Below are 19,838 nucleotides of genomic sequence, written 5' to 3'. Positions count from 1 at the left end.
CACAATGGTTGAACTAATTTACATTCCCACCAGCAGTGTAGGAGGGTTCCCCTTTCTCTACAACAATTGTCTGTCTTTTCGATGGTAGCCATCCTTATTGGTGTGAGGTGATATCTCATTGTGGTTTTAATTTGCATTTCTCTGATGACAAGCAATGTGGAGCATCTTTTCATGTGTCTTTTGGCCATCTGAATTTCTTCTTTGGAGAAGTGTCTGTTCAGCTCCTCTGACCATTTTTTAATTGGCTTATTTGCTTTTTGTTAAGGTGCATGGGGTCTTTATATATTTTGGATGTCAACCCTTTATCGGATCTGTCATTTATGAATATATTCTCCCATACCGTAGGGTACCTTTTTGTTCTATTGATGGTGTCCTTTGCTGTACAGAAGCTTTTCAGCTTGATATACTCCCACTTGTTCATTTTTGCTTTTTTTTCCCTTGCCTGGAGAGATATGTTCATGAAGAAGTCGCTCATGTTTATGTCCGAGAGATTTTTGCCTATGTTTTTTTCTAAGAGTTTTAGGTTTTATGACTTACATTCAGGTCTTTGATCCATTTCGAATTTACTTTTGTGTAAGGGGTTAGACAGTGATCCAGTTTCATTCTCTTACATGTAGCTGTCCAGTTTTGCCCACACCATCTGTTGAAGAGACTGTCATTTCCCCATTGTATATCCATGGCTTCTTTACCATGTATTAATTGGCCATATATGTTTGGGTTAATGTCTGGAGTCTCTATTCTGTTCCACTGGTCTGTGGGTCTGTTCTTGTGCCAGTACCAAACTGCCTTGATTACTGTGGCTTTATAGTAGAGCTTGAAGTTGGGGAGCGAGTTCCCCCCACTTTATTCTTCCTTCTCAGGATTGCTTTGGCTATTTGGGGTCTTTGGTGTTCCCATATGAATTTTTGAACTATTTGTTCCAGTTCATTGAAGAATGCTGTTGGTAATTTGATAGAGATTGCATCGAATCTGTATATTGCTTTGGGCACAATGGCCATTTTGACTATATTAATTCTTCCTAGCCAAGATGATGGGATGAGTTTCCATTTGTTAGTGTCCTCTTTAATTTCTCTTAAGAGTGTCTTACAGTTTTCAGGCTATATAAGGTCTTTCACTTCATTGGTTAGGTTTATTCCTAAGTATTTTATTCTTTTTGATGCAGTTGTGAATGGAATTATTTTCCTGATTTCTCTTTCTATTAGTTCATTGTTAGCGTATAGGAAAGCCACAGATTTCTGTGTGTTAATTTTGTATCCTGCAACTTTGCTGAATTCAGATATTAGATCTAGCAGTTTTGGAGTGGATTATTTAGGGTTTTTCATGTACAATACCATATTATCTGCAAATAGTGACAGTTTAACTTCTTCCTTGCCAATCTGGATGCCTTTTATTTCTTTGTGTTGTCAGATTGCCATGGCTAGGACCTCCAGTACTATGTTGAATAGAAGTGGGGAGAGTGGGCATCCTTGTCTTGTTCCTGATCTTAAAGGAAAAGCTTTCAGCCTCTCGCTGTTCAGTATGATGTTGGCTGTGGGTCTGTCATATATGGCCTTTATTATAATGTTGAGGTACTTGCCCTCTATACCCATTTTGTTGAGAGTTTTTATCATGAATGGATGTTGAATTATGTCAAATGCCTTTTCCGCATGTATGGAGATGATCATGTAGTTTTTGTCCTTCTTTTTGTTGATATGGTAGATGATGTTGATGGATTTTCGAATGTTGTTCCATCCTTGCATCCCTGGAATAAATCCTACTTGATCATGATGGATGTTCTTTTTGATGTATTTTTGAATTTGGTTTTCTAATAATTTGTTGAGTGTTTTTGCATCTATGTTCATCAGGGATATTGGTCTGTAATTTTCTTTTTTTGTGGTGTCTTTGCCTGGTTTTGGTATTAGAGTGATGCTGGCCTCATAGAATAAGTTTGGAAGTATTCCCTCCTCTTCTATTTTTTGGAAAACTTTAAGGAGAATGGGTATTAGGTCTTCAGTGAATGTTTCATAAAATTCAGCAGTGAAGCCATCTGGACCAGGGATTTTGTTCTTAGGTAGTTTTTTGATAACCAGTTCAATTTTGTTACTGGTAATTGGTCTGTTCAGATTTTCTGTTTCTTCCCTGGTCAGCCTTGGAAGGTTGTGTTTTTCTAGAAAGTTGTCCATTTCTTCTAGGTTATCCAGTTTGTTAGCATATAATTTTTAATAGTATTCTCTAATAATTCTTTGTATTTCTATGGTGTCCAGAGTGATTTCTCCTTTGTCATTTCTGATTCTGTTTATGTGTGTAGACCCTCTATTTTTCTTGATAAGTCTGGCTAGGTGTTTTTCTTCTCAAGACATTCTTTTTTCTATTTCTTCCCATGTTCATTTTCTTAAGGTATTCTTATTTCTGTTTCTTCCCATGCAGTCCAGGATTCCAATATATTTTGCGTAGTGATGCTGACAGTACTACTGTCATCTGTTCCTAACCCTGCAGAGAATGCATTTAGTGTCCCATTAAGAAAAATGTTTCCTGCACGGTTTTTTGGGGTTTTTTTTCTTTTTTAGTAAATTACACATAACATAGTTTCCCATCTTAAGCATTTTTAAATGTACAGTTCAGTTGGATTAAATACATTCATATTGCTGTGCATCCAGCACTCCATAACACTTTAATCTTGAAAAATTAAAACGCCACACCCATTAAATAATAACTTCTCATTCTCCACTTCCTCCAACCCCTGTTAACAGCTATTCTACTTTCTGTCTATAATTTTAACTTCTCTAGGGACCTCGTAAGTGGAATCATACAGTATTTGTCTTTTCGTGACTGACTCATTTCATTTAGCATAATGTCCTCAAGGTTTATCCATTTTGTAGTATACCGCAGAGTTTTCTTCCTTTCTAAAGCTGAATAACATTCCATTATATCTACAGACCACATTTTGATCATCCATTCATCAATCTGTATTATTCCAGGGACACTATTGTATAAAAATTTATATTTTGCTATCATATTTTAGCTACTGTTAAACATGCTATGAACATGGGTGTACAACTGTTTCTTGGAGATCCTGTTTTCAATTCTTTTGGGTATATACCCAGAAGTGAAATTGCTGAACATATAGGATTCCATTTTCCATACATAAATTCCACTTCTAATTTTTTGAGAAACCACCATACAGTTTTCCATAGCAGCTGTAGCATTTTACATTTCCACTAAGAGTACACAAGGGCTCCAATTTCTCCACATCCTATAAACACTTGCTGGGGTTTGGGTTTTTTTTTTTTTTAGTAGCCATTCTAATGGGTATGCAGTGGTATCTTATTGTAGTTTTGATTTTCATTTCCCTAATGATTGGTCATGTTGAGTATCTTCTCATGTGCTTATTTCCATTTGTGTATCTTCCTTGGAGAAATGACTACTCAAGTCCTTTACTTTGAATTGGGCTGTTTTAGAAGTCCTCCATATAATCTTGATATTAATTCCTTATCAGACATATGATCTTCAAATATTTTCTCTCATTCTGTTGGGTTTCTTTTTTACACTGTGCATAGTGCCTTTTGATGCACAAAATTTTCATTTTCATGAAGTCAAATTTATCTGTTTTTTCTTTTGTTGCCTGTGCCTCTGGTGCCATGTCCGAGAAATCATTGCCAAATCCAATGTCATGAAGCTTTTCTCCGATTTTTCCTTCTATGGGTTATATTATTTGAGGTCTTACATTTAGGTCTTTGATCAAATTTGAATTAATTTTGTACATTGTGTTAGGAAAAGATCCCTTCTTTTGCATGTGGATATCCAGTTTTCCTGGCACCACTTGTTGGAAAAACTGTCATTCCCCATCGAGTGATCTTGGCACCCAAAAATCATCTGACCACATATGCAAGGGCTTACTTTTGGGGTCTCTGTTCCATTCCACTGGCCTATCTGCTTGTCATTATGCCAATACCACACTATTCTGATTTCAGTTAGTGTGAGTCCTTCAGTTTTGTCTCTCAAGATTGTCTTGGCTCTTCAATGGTCCCTTGTATTCCATATGAATTACACTCTCTCAAAATCCTAATGACAGAAAAAAAGTCATTGGGATTTTGAGAGTGGGTTGACTGTTAGATTGCTTTGGGTAGTACTGACATCTTAGCAATATCACATCTTCCAATCCATGAATGTGAGATGTGTCTTCATGTCTTTATGTCTTCAATTTCTTTCAGCAGTGTTTTGTACTTTTCATTGTAGAAGTCTTTCACTTCTTTGGTTATTTTAGTCTCTTTGCTGCTGCTGTAATGAACTGCTTTTGTAATTTCCTTTTTAGGTTTTTCATTGGTAATGTATAGACATACAACTGATTTTTGTATGTTGGCTGTTATCCTACTACTTTTTTTAATTTTTAATTTTGGTATCATTAATGTACAATTACTTGAACATTAGTTTACTAGACTCCCCCTATTATCAACTCCCCCTCACATACCCCATTACAGTTATTGTCCATCAGCATAGTAAGATGCTATGGAATCACTACTTGTCTTCTCTGTATATACTGCCTTTTCCCATGTCCTCCCCCACTATATCATGTGTGCTAATCATAATGCCCGTTTTTCTCCTTTCTCATTTCTGTTTCTGTTTATGCATGTAGACTCTTTTTTCTTGATAAGTCTGGCTAGGGGCTCATCTATTTTGTTTATTTTCTTGAAGAACCAGCTCTTACTTTCATTAATTCTTTCTATTGTTTTATTCTCCTTGATTTTATTTATTTATACTCTAATCTTTATTATGTCCCTCCTTCTACTGACTTTGGGGCTCATTTGTTCTTCTTTTTTTAGTTTCATTAATTGTGAGTTTAGATTGCTTAAATGTATGGTATTGTCCTTCTTTCCTGAGGTAGGCCTATATTGCAATATACTTTCCTATTAGCACGTCCTTCGCTGCGTCCCACAGATTTTGTGGTGTTGAATTATTGTTGTCATTTGTCTCCATATGTTGCTTGATCTCTGTTTTTATTTGGTCAGTGATCCATTGGTTTTTTTAGGAGCATGTTGTGAAGCCTCCATGTGTTTGTGTGATTTTTCATTTTCTTTGTGTAATTTTTTTCTAGTTTCATACCTTTGTGATTTGAGAAACTGGTTGGTACAATTTCAATGTTTTTGAATTCACTGAGGATCTTTTTGTGTCCTAGTATATGATCTATTCTTGAAAATGTTCCATGTGCACTTGAGAAGAATGTGTATTCTGCTACTTTTGGATGTAGAGTTCTGTAGATGTCTGTTAGGTCCATCTGTTCTAATGTGTTGTTCAGTGCCTCTGTGTCCTTACTTATTTTCTGTCTGGTTGATCTGTCCTTCAGAGTTAGTGAGTGTTGAAGTCTCTAGAATGAATGCATTGCATTCTATTTGCCCTTTTAATTCTTTTAGTATTTGTTTCACATATGTAGGTGCTCCTGTGTTGGGAGCATAGACATTTACAATGGTTATATCTTCTTGTTGGACTGACCCCTTTATCATTATGTAATGTCCTTTGTCTCTTGTGACTTTCTTTGTTTTGAAGTCTATTTTGTCTGATACAAGAACTGCAAGTCCTTCTTTTTTCTCTCTATTAGTTGCATGAAATATCTTTTTCCATCCCTTCACTTTTAATCTGTATATGTCTTTGGGTTTAAAGTGAGTCTCTCGTAGGCAGCATATAGATAGGTCTTGTTTTTTAATCCATTCAGTGACTCTATGTCTTTTGATTGGTGCATTCAGTCCATTTACATTTAGAGTAATTATTGATAGATATGTACTTATTGCCATTGCAGACTTCAGATTCGTGGTTACCAAAGGTTCAAGGTTAACTTCCTTACTATCTAAGAATCTAACTTAACTCACTTAGTATGCTATTACAAACACAATCTAAAGCTTCTTTTCTTTTTCTCCTCCTTTTTTTTCCTCCTCCATTCTTAATATATTAAGTATCTTATTCTGTGCTGTTTGTCTGTCCCTTGTTTGATTTTGTGTATAGTTAATTTAATTTTCCATTTGCTTAGTATTTAGCTGTTCTACTTTCTTTACTGTGTTTTTATTACCTCTGGTGACAGCTATTAAACCATAGGAGCACTTCCATCTGCAGCATTCCCTCCAAAATAAGACTGTAGAGTTGGTTTGTGGGAGGTAAGTTCTCTCAGCTTTTGCTTATCTGGAAATTGTTTAATCCCTTCTTCAAATTTAAATGATAATCTTGCCAGATAAAGTAATCTTGGTTCCAGGTCCTTCTGCTTCATTACATTAAATACATCATGTCACTCCCTTCTGGCCTGTAATGATTCTGTTGAGAAATCTGATGTTAGCCTGATGGGCTTTCCTTTCTATGTGATCTTATTTCTCCCTCTGGCTGCTTTTAATAGTCTGTCCTTATCCTTGACCTTCACCATGTTAATTACTATATGTCTTGGTGTTGTCTTCCTTGGGTTTCTTGTGTTGGGAGATCTGTGCACCTCCATGGCCTGACAGACTATGTCCTTCCCCAGATTGGGGAAGTTTTCAGCAATTACCTCCTCAAAGACGCTTTCTATCCATATCTGTCTCTCTTCTTCTTCTGGTATCCCTGTAATGCGAATATTGTTCCATTTGGATTGGTCACACAGATCTCTCGATATTCTTTCATTCTTAGAGATCCTTTTCTCTCTCTGTGCCTCAGCTTCTTTGTATTCCTGTTCTCTAGTTTCTATTTCATTTATTATCTCCTCCACCAAATCCAATCTGCTTTTAATACCCTCCATTGTGCTCTTGAATGATTGGATCTCTGACCAGAATTCATTCCTGAGTTCTTGAATATTTTTCCATACCTCCATTAGCATGTTAATCATTTTTATTTTGAACTCCCTTTCAGGAAGTGTCATGAGGTCCATGTCATTTAAATCTTTCTCGAGAGTTGTATTAATAATTTTACTCTGGACCAGGTTCCTTTGGTGTTTCATATTTGGATATGGCGCCCTCTAGTGTCCAGAAGCTCTACTCTCTGGAGCTGCTCAGCCCCTGAAGCAATGTTGGGGGTCGCAGGGGAGTGGTATTGCTGCCTGCGGGGAGGAAAGAGCTGTTTCCTGCTTCCAGGCTACTATGCCTGTCTCCACTGCCTGAACTAGTGGGCCGAGCACACAGGTATAAGCTTTTTCCGAGAGCAGCCAGATCTGGATCCCTGCTTTCCACAAGCAGCTGGAATCTCAAGTCTCTCCAGGAATTCTGCCTGTCTTACCTTTACAACCCCGTAATCATGAGAGTATCATGAACGCACCATGAAATGTAGGTTTGTGCTCCCAGAGCAGATCTCTGGAGTTAGGTGTTCAGCAGTCCCAGGCCTCCAGTCCCTCCCCCACTCCATTTCTCTTCCTCCCACCGGTGAGCTGGGGTGGCGGAATGGCTTGGACCCCACCAGGCCACAGCTTTGGTAAGTTACCCTGTTCCGTGAGGTCCGCTCTTTTCTCCAGGTGTGTGCAGTCTGGCGCAGTCCTCTTTCCTGTTGCTCTCTCAGGGTTTGTTGTATTAATTATATTTTCATATTATATGCGGTTTTAGGAGGAAGCCTCTGTCTTACCTCTCATGCCACCATCTTTAATGATGACCTTAAATTTTAAAAAATATTTTCCCCACAAATCATATTAACTCAGACCTTCCCAAAACCATTTCAATCACTAACACCTCTTTCTTTAAGCAGACAGATTTCATCCACATCATCTACATAAATCTTGGTCTGGCTTGACTACAAAAGCTTTCACAATTCCTGCTTCTGTGTCATAGGACTTTGAATAATCTCTACTTTCTGTGTTCAATTTTTTTTTCTGATGCATAATATTGTATACCATCTGTGGGTATTATTTTCAGTAAACACAGGGCAAACATAGCCAGATGGACAGCATGTAGCTTAACCTTTTAAGCAGGCTTACTTTAACATTTTTTTTGTCCCCTTTGTTTTTCTTTAATTATTTTATTACTTCCAGGTATAAATCTTTACCTTTTGATTTGAATCTCACAAAAAAATCAAATGCTGAGAATCACTGCATCTACTAGGCAGGAATTAAATCTCAGGAGATGGAACTGTGCTCCAAGGGAATGTAATAGCCTCTGGTTTAATGTCCCCAGTATCTTCCTGAAAAGAAATCAGTTCAGTCTAATTAGGGAGCTTTGTTGTTCAATGACTTCTTTATGAAAAAGCCTTTTTGAGATCACCTAGGACATTTGCCCACATCCTTCAAAGTGTTAACTCAGTACCTCCAGAGTCCCTGTTACAGACAGAATGCTGCATTCTCCCAAATTGTGTTAAAGCATGAACCCCCAATGTGTTGGTATTTGAGATGGAGCCTTTAGGAGGTTATTAGAGTTATATGAGATCATAAAGGTGGGTCCTCATGGTGTGATTAATGCCCTTATAAGAAGAGACACAAAAGAACTTGCTATTTTTCTCTCATAGGGAAGAAAGGCCATGTGGGCACACAAAGAGAAGGCAGTCACCTGTAAACCAGCAATGGAGGACTCAACAGGAACCAAATTGGCCAGCACCTTGATTTTGCATTTTTCAGCCTCCAGAAGTGTGAGAAATAACTTTCTTCTTTAGACTACCCAGTCTTCTATTTTTGTTACGGCAGTCTGAAATGACTATTAGAGTCTCCCAAACAGTCATAAGTCTATGTAAGGATTTTCCAAAATTGAAACCAACCCAGTAACCATTAGTTCTTCTTGCTTTGAGTAGTCCAAAAATAAGACTACATTACTAGATATTTTAGCAACTCCAACCTAAGTCTTCTTTTCTTTTTCCTTTTGTTATTTAGGCCCTGGAACCCTTATATAATTATAAGCCAGTTCTACTCTGTCAGTTTCAAAAGTTTTTTCTGTGAATTTAGGAGCTATTATATTATCAATGCGGTTGAGTACATTTCATGAATCCAAGCCATCTGGCCCCAGTTGATTACAGTAGGTGTCCTTGAAGCAACATCATAAAAAATGATTGCATACCTAACCATGTACAGGTAAAATGGGATTTGACTTTCCTGTGCCATACAATCGAAAAAGAAAAGACTTTTTTAAGATCTGTGACAACCAAATATTATAGAGCAGCCTCCTTAATTTTCTGGACCCATATTTGTATCTTTTACTAAATTCTATAGTCCTCATAACAAAGAAAAGTGGTTCTCACCCAGGGGTGATTTTTCCGAGGAGAACCATTGGCCACATCTGGAGACATCTTCGATTGTCACAACTTGGGGGTGGTATTTGGGGAGCAGGGGGAGGTGCTACTGGTATTCAGTGGTTAGAGGCTTGGGATGTTGCTAGACATCCTTTAGGGACTAAGATAGCCTCCCAGAGCAAATAGTTATTCAAATTACCAGTGCTGCTCAGCTTGAGAACCTAGGATGCCCACCAACCCAGCTCTTAAACGTCTCCAGCCCTTTGTTTGTGGAGTTGAGTTGAATCTCTCTTCCCCATTACAATAGTCAAATAAAATTTTCGTTGCCTGGTTAACTTTGCCAGGTGCAATTTTTCTTTACCAGCACCAAGCACCCCAATTCCTTAGGCTCTCGATATTTGCTGTTCCCTCCCTCTGGAATGTGTTGACCCCAAGGTTCATCTTCATGAGCTACTCCCTCACTTCCTTCAGACCTTTGTTCAAAACACCTCCCTATCAGTGAGCTCTCCTCCCTTACTGGAATAGCAAGTTCTATCCCCCAGTCTTCTCTCCACCTTAACTTTGTTCATCCTTCTCCATAGGATTCATCATCAAGACTTACTACATACTCATTGTCTGTCTCTCCCCAGTACAATATAAGCCCACAAAGGCAGGATTTTTTTTCCTGGTTTGTTGACTGCTATGTCCCTGACATTTTGGCACAGGTATTGAGGAAGTACTAAAGTAAATATTTGTTGTATGAAAGAACAACAATGAATTGAGCATCAGTGGCTATCTGATGCCTTTCTGTGTCATTGGAGGCCAAACCTTAAGTCTTAACTTTAATAATTCAGTTATCTAAAATCTGGTGATCCTAACTTAAACAGGCTGAGCAACTTCATTGGTATAATCTATGAAATAAGTCTGTGAATGCATTTCAAATGGGATTTTACTAAGACATTGACAGATACAAGGTAAAATTGGAAAAGCAATAATTAAAAAGTAGGTTCGATTAGAAGAAACACACACCTCATAGATTTATCAATTCCCTTTGCTTCCTCTTAATTTCTGATTCAGCGACTATAGTGAGGAATCTACTAAATGGAATGTTGTAAGACATAGCAATGAATAAAATGCACTTCCTATTATAAAAGATTATGCTGTAATAAGAAATAAGACAATTTTGAAAGGGTATTTAGGAAGAAAGCTAACTAATGAGAGTAATTGAACATCTGAAGCAAAATGAGGGTATATTTTAAAAGAGAAACTTGTGAACTGCTGGCTAACTGGAATATTTAGGAGAAGATACAATATTGGGGGTTAGGATCTTTACTGTGCCCTGGACTACACCCCACTCCTCAGCCCATTCCAAGCTCTATAGCACTATACTTCAGCATTCTGTCACCTAACTTAAGAAATGCTGAAAGGTTATTCTTCCTTAGCTTAGGTCTCTCCAATGTTCAGAATAAAAATAATAAAAGCTAATATATAGAAAGTGCTTACTTACCATGTACCAGGTATTATTTAAAATACATGAATCATCTTATTTACTCCTCTCAACTATATGAGGTTTTATTGTTAATATCCCCACTTACCTGCCAAAAGTCATGCACTACTAAAAGGCAGAATCATGACAATTACAAAAATCAGATGAAGACATTGAATAAATTACCATATAAAAACTGTGTAGGTACTAGATAAGAGAATCAGCGGTAGTTAGTATAAGAAATGTTTAATTACCCTATTTTCCACCACAAGACCCTAAAATACTTGTCTGCATCATTAATATCTACTCATAGTGAGCCCGTGGGCTCCCAACACTCTCAGGAAAGTATCATTTATGACTCCCTCCTTTCACAATCTGTAGTGATCTCATTCAAATTCTGTGGCCAGTTTGAAGCACTTTGTGGGAACCCTGTTGTCAATGGTAGAGCATCTTTTATTTTAAAAAATAAATTCCAATTGCCAATCTTGCATTTGCACATTGCAAAGCATGAAAATGAAAATGTGAACTCTCAAAGACCATTTTAAAACAAAAAAGAGGGAAATTAATGTTAACCTGAATAGAGGTTAAGAATATAGAGAGTCTATATCATGATTGTCAGTGGCAGCCATTGTATTCCACCATATGAAAGAACATCATCTGTTTGACCCTATTCTTGAGTATTGAGGTTATTCAAATATTTGGCCATTAAAAACACTGATAGTAAAAGATGAAAAAAAAGAATATAGATTCTAGAATCAGAAAGACAGGTTCAAAATAGAGCTTGACACTTACGGCCTTTGACTTAAGCAAGTTACTAAACTATTTGGAAGTAGCGCACTCTTCTCATTTCTGAAGTGGAAGGTAAAATTAGTGCATATTTGAAAGACTGTTATGAGAGTTAAATTCAATAATATATGTAATTTATTCAGTATATCCTACAATAGAATAAGCACTGTATAAAAGCTTTCTATTACTGTCAGCATTATTGCTATTATTCTTTGCAGAATCACAAACAAGTAACACATCAATAAAAATGTAGCTGTTGGTACAGAGATAGATTATTAATTATAGTATTATGGAATTTATTATAATTTTCACCTTTAGAAAATTCTAAAGCTTATTAATTATAATATGCTCTAATTTGTTTTTCTTCTTGAAAAGTCATTTGTTTCTTTTCCTGATAGACTTCAAGCTCATTGAAGACAGAGATTGTGTCCTTCACTTCAACATATCTTTATTTCTTTTTTTCAATTTTTTTTTACTTTGGTATCATTAATCTACAATTACATGAAAGACATTATGTGTACTAGGCTCCCCCCTTCACCGAGTCTCTCCCACATACCCCTTCACAGTCACTGTCCATCAGCGTAGTAAGATGCTGTAAAATCACTACTTGTCTTCTCTGTGTTGCACAGCCCTCCCCGTGCCCCCCCCCACACTATACATGCTAATCATAATGCCCCCTTTCTTTTTCCCCTGCCCTTATCCCTCCCTTCCCACCCTTCCTCCTCAGTCCCTTTCCCTTTGGTAACTGTTAGTCCATTCTTGGGTTCTGTGATTCTGCTACTGTTTTGTTCCTTCAGTTTTCCTTTTTTCTTATACTCCACATATGAGTGAAATCATTTGGTACTTGTCTTTCTCCACCTGGCTTATTTCACTGAGCATAATGCCCTCTAGCTCCATCCGTGGGCATCTGTCTTGTTCCCGATCTCAGAGGAAAAGCTTTCAGCCTCTTGCTGTTCAGTATGATGTTAGCTGTGGGTTTATCATATATGGCCTTTATTATGTTCAGGTACTTGCCCTCTATGCCCATTTTGTTGAGAGTTTTTATCATGAATGGATGTTGAATTTTCTCAAATGCTTTTTCAGCATCTATGGAGATGATCATGTGGTTTTTGTCCTTCTTTTTGTTGATGTGGTGGATGATGTTGATGGATTTTCGAATGTTGTACCATCCTTGCATCCCTGGGATGAATCCCACTTTGTCATGGTGTATGATCCTCTTGATGTATTTTTGAATTCGGTTTGCTAATATTTTGTTGAGTATTTTTGCATCTATGTTCATCAGGGATATTGGTATGTAGTTTTCTTTTTTGGTGGGGTCTTTGCCTGGTTTTGGTATTAGGGTGATGTTGACTTTATAGAATGAGTTTGGGAGTATCCCCTCCTCTTCTATTTCTTGGAAAACTTTAAGGAGAATGGGTATTATGTCTTCCCTGTATGTCTGATAAAATTCCGAGGTAAATCCATCTGGTCCGGGGGTTTTGTTCTTGGGTAGTTTTTTGATTACTGCTTCAATTTCCTTGCTGGTAATTGACCTGTTTAGATTTTCTTTTTGGGTCAGTTGTGGAAGGTTGTATTTTTCTAGGAAGTTGTCCATTTCTCCTAGGTTTTCCCAGCTTGTTAGCATATAGGCTTTCATAGTATTCTCTAATAATTCTTTGTATTTCTGTGGGGTCTGTCATGATTTTTCCTTTCTTGTTTCTGATTCTGTTGATGTGTGTTGATTCTCTTTTCCTCTTAATAAGTCTGGCTAGAGGCTTATCTATTTTGTTTATTTTCTTGAAGAAACAGCTCTTGGTTTCATTGATTTTTGCTATTGTTTTATTCTTCTCAATTTTATTTATTTCTTCTCTGATCTTTATTATGTCCCTCCTTCTGCTGACCTTAGGCCTCATTTGTTCTTCTTTTTCCACTTTCGATAATTGTGACATTAGACTATTCATTTGGGATTGTTCTTCCTTTTTTAAATATGCCTGGATTGCTATATACTTTCCTCGTAAGACTGCTTTCGCTGCGTCCCACAGTAGTCGGGGCTTTGTGTTGTTGCTGTCATTTGTTTCCATATATTGCTGGATCTCCATTTTAATTTGGTCTTGATCCATTGATTATTTAGGAGCATGTTGTTAAGCTTCCATGTGTTTGTGAGCCTTTTTGCTTTCTTTGTACAATTTATTTCTAGTTTTACAGCTTTGTGGTCTGAAAAGTTGGTTGGTAGGATTTCAGTCTTTTTGAATTTACTGAGGCTCTTTTTGTGGCCTAGCATGTGGTCTATTCTGGAGAATGTTCCATGTGCACTTGAGAAGAATGTGTATCCTGTTGCTTTTGGATGTAGAGTTCTATAGATGTCTGTTAGGTCCATCTGTTCTAGTGTGTTGTTCAGTGCCTCTGTGTCCTTACTTATTTTCTGTCTGGTCGATGTGTCCTTTGGAGTGAGTGGCATGTTGAAGTCTCCCAAAATGAATGCATTGCATTCTATTTCCTCCTTTAATTCTGTTAGTATTTGTTTCACATATGTTGGTGCTCCTGTGCTGGGGGCATATATATTTATAATGGTTATATCCTCTTGTTGGACTGAGCCCTTTATCGTTATGTAATGTCCTTCTTTATCTCTTGTTACTTTCTTTGTTTTGAAGTCTATTTTGTCTGATACGAGTATTGCAACTCCTGCTTTTTTCTCCCTGTATTTTGCATGAAATACCTTTTTCCATTACTTGACTTTTAATCTGTGCATGTCTTTGGGTTTGAGGTGAGTCTCTTGTAAGCAGCATATAGATGGTTCTTGCTTTTTTATCCATTCTATGTCTTTTTTATCCATTCTCTGTGTCTTTTGATTGGTGCATTCAGTCCATTTACATTTAGGGTGATTATTGAATGCTACGTACTTATTGCCATTGCAGGCTTTAAGTTTGTGGTTACCAAAGGTCAAGGTTAGCTTCTTTACTATCTTACTGTCTAACTTAACTCGCTTATTGAGCTATTATAAACACTGTTTGATGATTCTTTATTTCTCTCCATTCTTATTCCTCCTCCTCCATTCTTCATATGTTGGGTGTTTTGTTCTGTGCTCTTTTTAGGAGTGTTCCCATCTAGAGCAGTCCCTCTAAGATACCCTGTAGAGGTGGTTTGTGGGAGGCAAATTCCCTCAACTTTTGCTTGTCCGGGAATTGTTTAATCCCTCCTTCATATTTAAATGATAATTGTGCTGGATACAGTATCCTTGGTTCAAGGCCCTTCTGTTTCATTGCATTAAATATATCATGCCATTCTCTTCTGGCCTGTACGGTTTCTGTTGAGAAGTCTGATGATAGCCTGATGGGTTTTCCTTTGTAGGTCACCTTTTTTTTCTCTCTGGCTGCCTTTACTACTCTGTCCTTATCTTTGATCTTTGCCATTTTAATTATTATGTGTCTTGGTGTTGCCCTCCTTGGGTCCCTTGTCATGGGAGTTCTGTGCATTTCTGTGGTCTGAGCGACTATTTCCTCCCCCAGTTTGGGGAAGTTTTCAGCAATTATTTCTTCAAAGACACCTTCTATCCCTTTTTTTCTCTTTTCTTCTTCTGGTACTCCTATGGTGCGAATATTGTTCGTTTTGGATTGGTCACACAGTTCTCTTAATATTCTTTCATTCCTGGAGATCCTTTTATCTCTCTCTGCATCAGGTTCTCTGCGTTCCTGTTCTCTGATTTCTAGCCCATTAATGGTCTCTTGCATCTCATCCATTCTGCTTTGAAGTCCTTCCAGAGATTGTTTTATTTCTGTATTCTCCCTCCTTAGTTCTTGCATAGTTCTCTGCAAGTCCATCAGCATGGTTATGACTTTTGTTTTGAATTCTTTTTCAGGAAGATTGGGTAAATCTACCTCCCCAGATTCCTTCTCAGGAGAGGATGTGGAAGGTGTCTGGGTTAGCCTGGTCTGGATCAAATTTTTTTGCCTTTTCATGTTGATAGATGCAGTGGTATGCTATTGACTTGCCTGCCATGTGGGAGAGCCAAGACCTTTTCCACTTGCTCCTGGCCTTTCTTTACTGGGACAATGGCGACCCCTAGTGGCTTGTGTTGGGCAGTTGCATGTAGTCTGGGTCTGTTTCTTGCCCAGCTGCTATGGAGGAAGCTCCCTTGCTGTGGGTGTGGCAGCCTCAGGCTGCTGCTCTGCTATGGTGGGGTGCCGGAGGGAGAATGGACAGGGGGTGCTGTTTATCATTGTGAGGGGTCTCAGAACTGCTGCCCAGGGGTTTAGGGCACCCAGAGTTCCCTGGGATTCCCAGGTGTTGGGCTAAGTGTCCCGGGATGCTTCTGTCCAGCAGTGGAGTCCCTATCCCTTTAAGACTTTCAAAAAGTACTTGCTTTTCTTTGTCCCAGGGGCGCAGGCTGCGGGGACCCGCTCACAGGTCTTACTGTCCTGTTTCCCTAGTATCCAGCACCCCACCCTCAGGTACGGATGGCTGGGGCTGGCTATGTAGCAGACCTGGGCTCCCTCTCCCTCCCTGCTCCGACTCCTCCCGCCGGGAGCTGGGGTGAGGGGCGCTCGGGTCCCACCGGGCCGGGGCTTGTATCTTACCCCCTTCGCCAAGTGCCGGGTTCTCGCAGGTGTGGATGTAGTCTGGCTGTTGTCCTGTATCTTCTGGTCTCTCTTTTAGGGATAGTTGTATTTGTTGTATTTTCAAAAACATATATGTTTCTGGGAGGAGATTCCCACTGTCCTACTCATGCCGCCATCTTGGCTCCGCCCCCCATATCTTTATTTCTTATCTGCTATGTGTCAGGCATCATTTTATGGTCAAAGAAATAAAAAATAAACTAAAAAGAAAAAATCCTTACATTCCTGAGGCTTTTACTTAGGGTAAAAACTGGTAATAAATAAACAAAAACATAGAACATAAATAATATACAATTAGAGAGATATCCCCAATATCTTGAATAGGAGCTAGTTCATAATAGGTACTCAATTTAAGTTAAATTCAATTTGATTACATGAAATTATGTTATTATGAATATGCAGATGTACTGGAGAACTCTTTCAGGCTCAGGAGAGCCAATTCCATGCATTTGTTTCCAGTTCTGTGTTCAGTGATTTTGCTTTGGTAGCTTTAAATCTGCTATGCTGGGAGTTTTTACACAGAATTAAGCAATGCTACAAACTGCAGCTATTTTTTCCTGGAAACCATTTGTTACACATTTATCAACACACACTAGATAAAGGCTTATAAAGTGTGGAATCTGAATTTTATGCACTTCTGAAAAAAATTACCCTTAATATATCACATTAATATGTTAACATATGTTAATATAATAGCACATTAATGTTTATAAATTCCAGAAATTCAAATTCACAAATTATGTAATGCAATGCTAGTCTGAAGATTATTAAATATATATATACTTACATAAATAGAATTATTTTCTCCCAATAATTGTAACTATCCCTTGACTATTCAGGCCTATAGAGTAAGTGAGACAGAGACCGTGGATGTAGTCAGAGTAGGGTGAGGGCCTCCAGAGGGGGCAGTGCGGGATATTTGCAGTCAGAGCAATGTAACTACATGCAAAGAAACCCCTCTGCTAAAACTCTATGTTAAATATTGAGCTCTAGAATCATTCTTCAGTGAAATCAGTTAATGTTCCCCAGATAAAGAAGAGTAGCACATGTTTTATTATGCTAACCATTTATAATCATGGGTAAGGTTCACTTTAGCATACTAAAAGGCCCAGGCCTATGTGCTGTCTTTCCTCCTTCAGATCTGATGGAGTGATTTTGTAAACTGGGCAACTAATTTAGCAAGTAAGTCCAGGCATAAACAACACAGTAAAAGGCAGGAAGGATTCCACCTTGAAGATAAGATTGCATTTTAATACCCAAGAAGTTAAGACGTTAGAGATTCCTAACTTACTTCTTAGCAAACAATCCCTTAGCCCACCTTGTGGGGCTGAGCAGGTGGCCTTATTTCATATGCTCCCAGACCACGATGCTGATATGTCAGAGAGAAATCATTAGAGGAAGTTGCTCGTGTTAAGTTCATTCTAAATATTCAGGGACCACTTAACAAGTCCACACCCCTAAGTTCTTTTCATGTTCTCGAAAAATCCTCAACTGCCTATAAAACCCCCTAGACAATGCACCACTACGGACTCTCCAGTCCCCTCCTGGCGTAAGCTGGGAGCTCTGTCCTTTCACTGTATCTCTAAATTAAAGCCTGTACCTTGCTCTCCTACCTTGACTGTTTGTGAAGCTCATTCTTCGGCTCTGCAAACAAGAACCCCGGCATCATAAGCATAATTTGGATAGGCCAGAAAATCGACCAACTAAATAATGTTTTCTGTTTAATTTTAAATATACCTTTTCAATGACACAATTTGGATTTTGAATATGAATTTATTTGATATTAACCAATCTTGTATGCTTTAAACATAATAACCCACTAGCTATGGAGGGAAAAGAGAAGTTCTGGGTGTCAGGAGGAAGGATATTTGAAGTTATTTCCCTGTGGAAAAATCTCATGCAAATAATTTGGTAGACTCTAAGTAGAGCTATGATGTCCTGGGCTAGAAATTTCCTAGGGCTGCATGCCTGGGGAATATAAATTATTAAATCATGATTTTTTTTAAAAATGAAAAAGCTTTTAAATTCTGCTCTATCATGTGGTTTATTATTTAATTTTCAGTGATATAATGCATCAAATTTACTTTGTTCTTATATTTTATTCCTATTAAAATATTGGAAATAGATTTGTTTCTGAACCAAAAGTGTGAGAAAGGGAAACATTTGTGTATCCTTAGTCAGCAGGAGATCTCATAGAAAAGGAGCAAGTAAGTCTGAGCATTATCAGTCTGTTCTCAAAAACAACTTTAAACTGTATTTCTAGCCTATGCCCCGGTTGAAACATCCAGATCTTATTATATTTAGTTGCTATCATGCAAATTAAATAGCATGTTAAGTCTTAAGAGAATGATCACATTATTTCTGTTACATTGATCAGCAAGTGGTGATAATATTTTTCAATGATTTCAATTTTAAATTATTTTCAATTATCAATGATATTTTTCAAAAATAATACGTATCATTTATCAAAAAACCACTCCTGTCCCAGACAGAACTTTTGGAAATTCATATATAATCTTGAATGCCTATCACAACCCTATCAGGAATCTATTATTACAAATGAGGAAATTTATGCACCGAGAGAATAAGCATTTCCTCCTAGGTAACATGACTGGCGAATGACAAAAACAGAAGCCTAAAAAATACCCTCTGGCTCCAAAGCTCATATGAGTTTATTGAACTTACTGGCAATTACCTACTCTTCATGATAATCCCCCTTAATTTGTTCAATGGCACCTTTTCCATGGGTGAAAGAGAATAAACATCAAGTTGGCAATAGGGGCAATTATCTCCACAAACACTACAATCCAAAACCAACTCAAAGCAGATTGAATTGGAACTAAAGGTTATCCCAGTCTTACTGTGGATGATCTGTTTTGATTAGTTTACAAATGGTACAAATTGTCCTTTTGAATTTACGCCAGGAGCAAAGTAGAAGTTTGGCTTTTAGTTTTGCCAGGCTGTAGACTCCAATTTGTGACAAAGACATTGTTAAGTAAAAAGAGACTGTCTAGCTAGAACTTTCATTTCCAACTCAAATGGCAGCCTCTGGTAAGAGGAGCCAAAAATCATTTTCAAAGGAAAGGCTGTCTCTAATGCTGGGGAGGAAGACATTTCCTCTGTCCCTCGAGGTTCTTTCTTCTAGCTGGTCCAAGAATCAAACTGACATGAGACATGAATAGGAGAAAAAAAAAACAACTTTCATAAAGTTCAATTATTTATCTATCCATGGGGAAGCCATACACTTGGGTTGCAAAGATAGTGAAAGAGAATGAGGTATTTATGTCATCCTGAACCAAGGAGAAGGCAGTTGGGGTCTGAGACTGGGCCCATCAAGGAATGGGGAATCAATTCAGAGGACTATGAAAAAGTAAATGTTTGGTAAACAAAATACCTCTTGGGCCACCCAGAACCAATGAGGCCCAGAGAGAAATTTTAACAGACTCTGTCACGTTCCTTCCTATCACTCCTAGTTTACATTATAATATAGCTCTCTGGTGATGGTTCTTCTGGAGGAGTTCCTCCCTCCAACTTCTTGTTCTGTTATTGGGAGTGGAGGGGGATGCCCAAAGGATTTTCCTGAGTCTTTTGGGCCTTGACAGTTTTTCAGCTCAAAATAATCTTCATGTCACAATGGCACATCATGGCGTGGCATGCCCTTGGTCCCTACACTAATAAACTTAACTTAAAGGTAGCATAGACATATCCTAAGATTAGAGTTGAAAACAAGCAATTTAGGTCCCTCAAGTAAAGCTAAGAAAAGAGAATTTAGGTAAAAATGTACAATAGTTGTGAAATAAGTTATGTACAATCCAGAAATAATGAGTTCAGTGAGAAATACCATGAAACACACAGCGCCATAGTGA

At 37.9% G+C, this 19,838-nt stretch overlaps 1 protein-coding gene across 3 annotated transcripts in view; it reads left to right on the top strand.

The window, feature by feature from the left end:
- LOC130682338 (metallothionein-1A-like) overlaps positions 1-19,838 on the top strand; it is a 64,946-nt gene that overhangs the window by 8,437 nt on the left and 36,671 nt on the right. Inside the window, exon 2 of one of the 3 annotated variants that reach the window (XM_057496721.1) lies at positions 8,416-8,535. The exons of the other annotated variants lie outside the window; for them this stretch is intronic. The gene's annotated coding sequence lies outside the window, so the exon portion shown is untranslated. The remainder of the gene's footprint in view (positions 1-8,415; positions 8,536-19,838) is intronic. 3 annotated transcript variants of the gene reach the window in all.

Source organism: Manis pentadactyla, unplaced genomic scaffold (genome assembly GCF_030020395.1).
Source record: "Manis pentadactyla isolate mManPen7 unplaced genomic scaffold, mManPen7.hap1 scaffold_296, whole genome shotgun sequence".
NCBI lineage: Eukaryota > Metazoa > Chordata > Mammalia > Pholidota > Manidae > Manis > Manis pentadactyla.
Note: the sequence above shows the minus strand (reverse complement) of the source record. Positions and strands in the feature narration are given on the sequence as shown.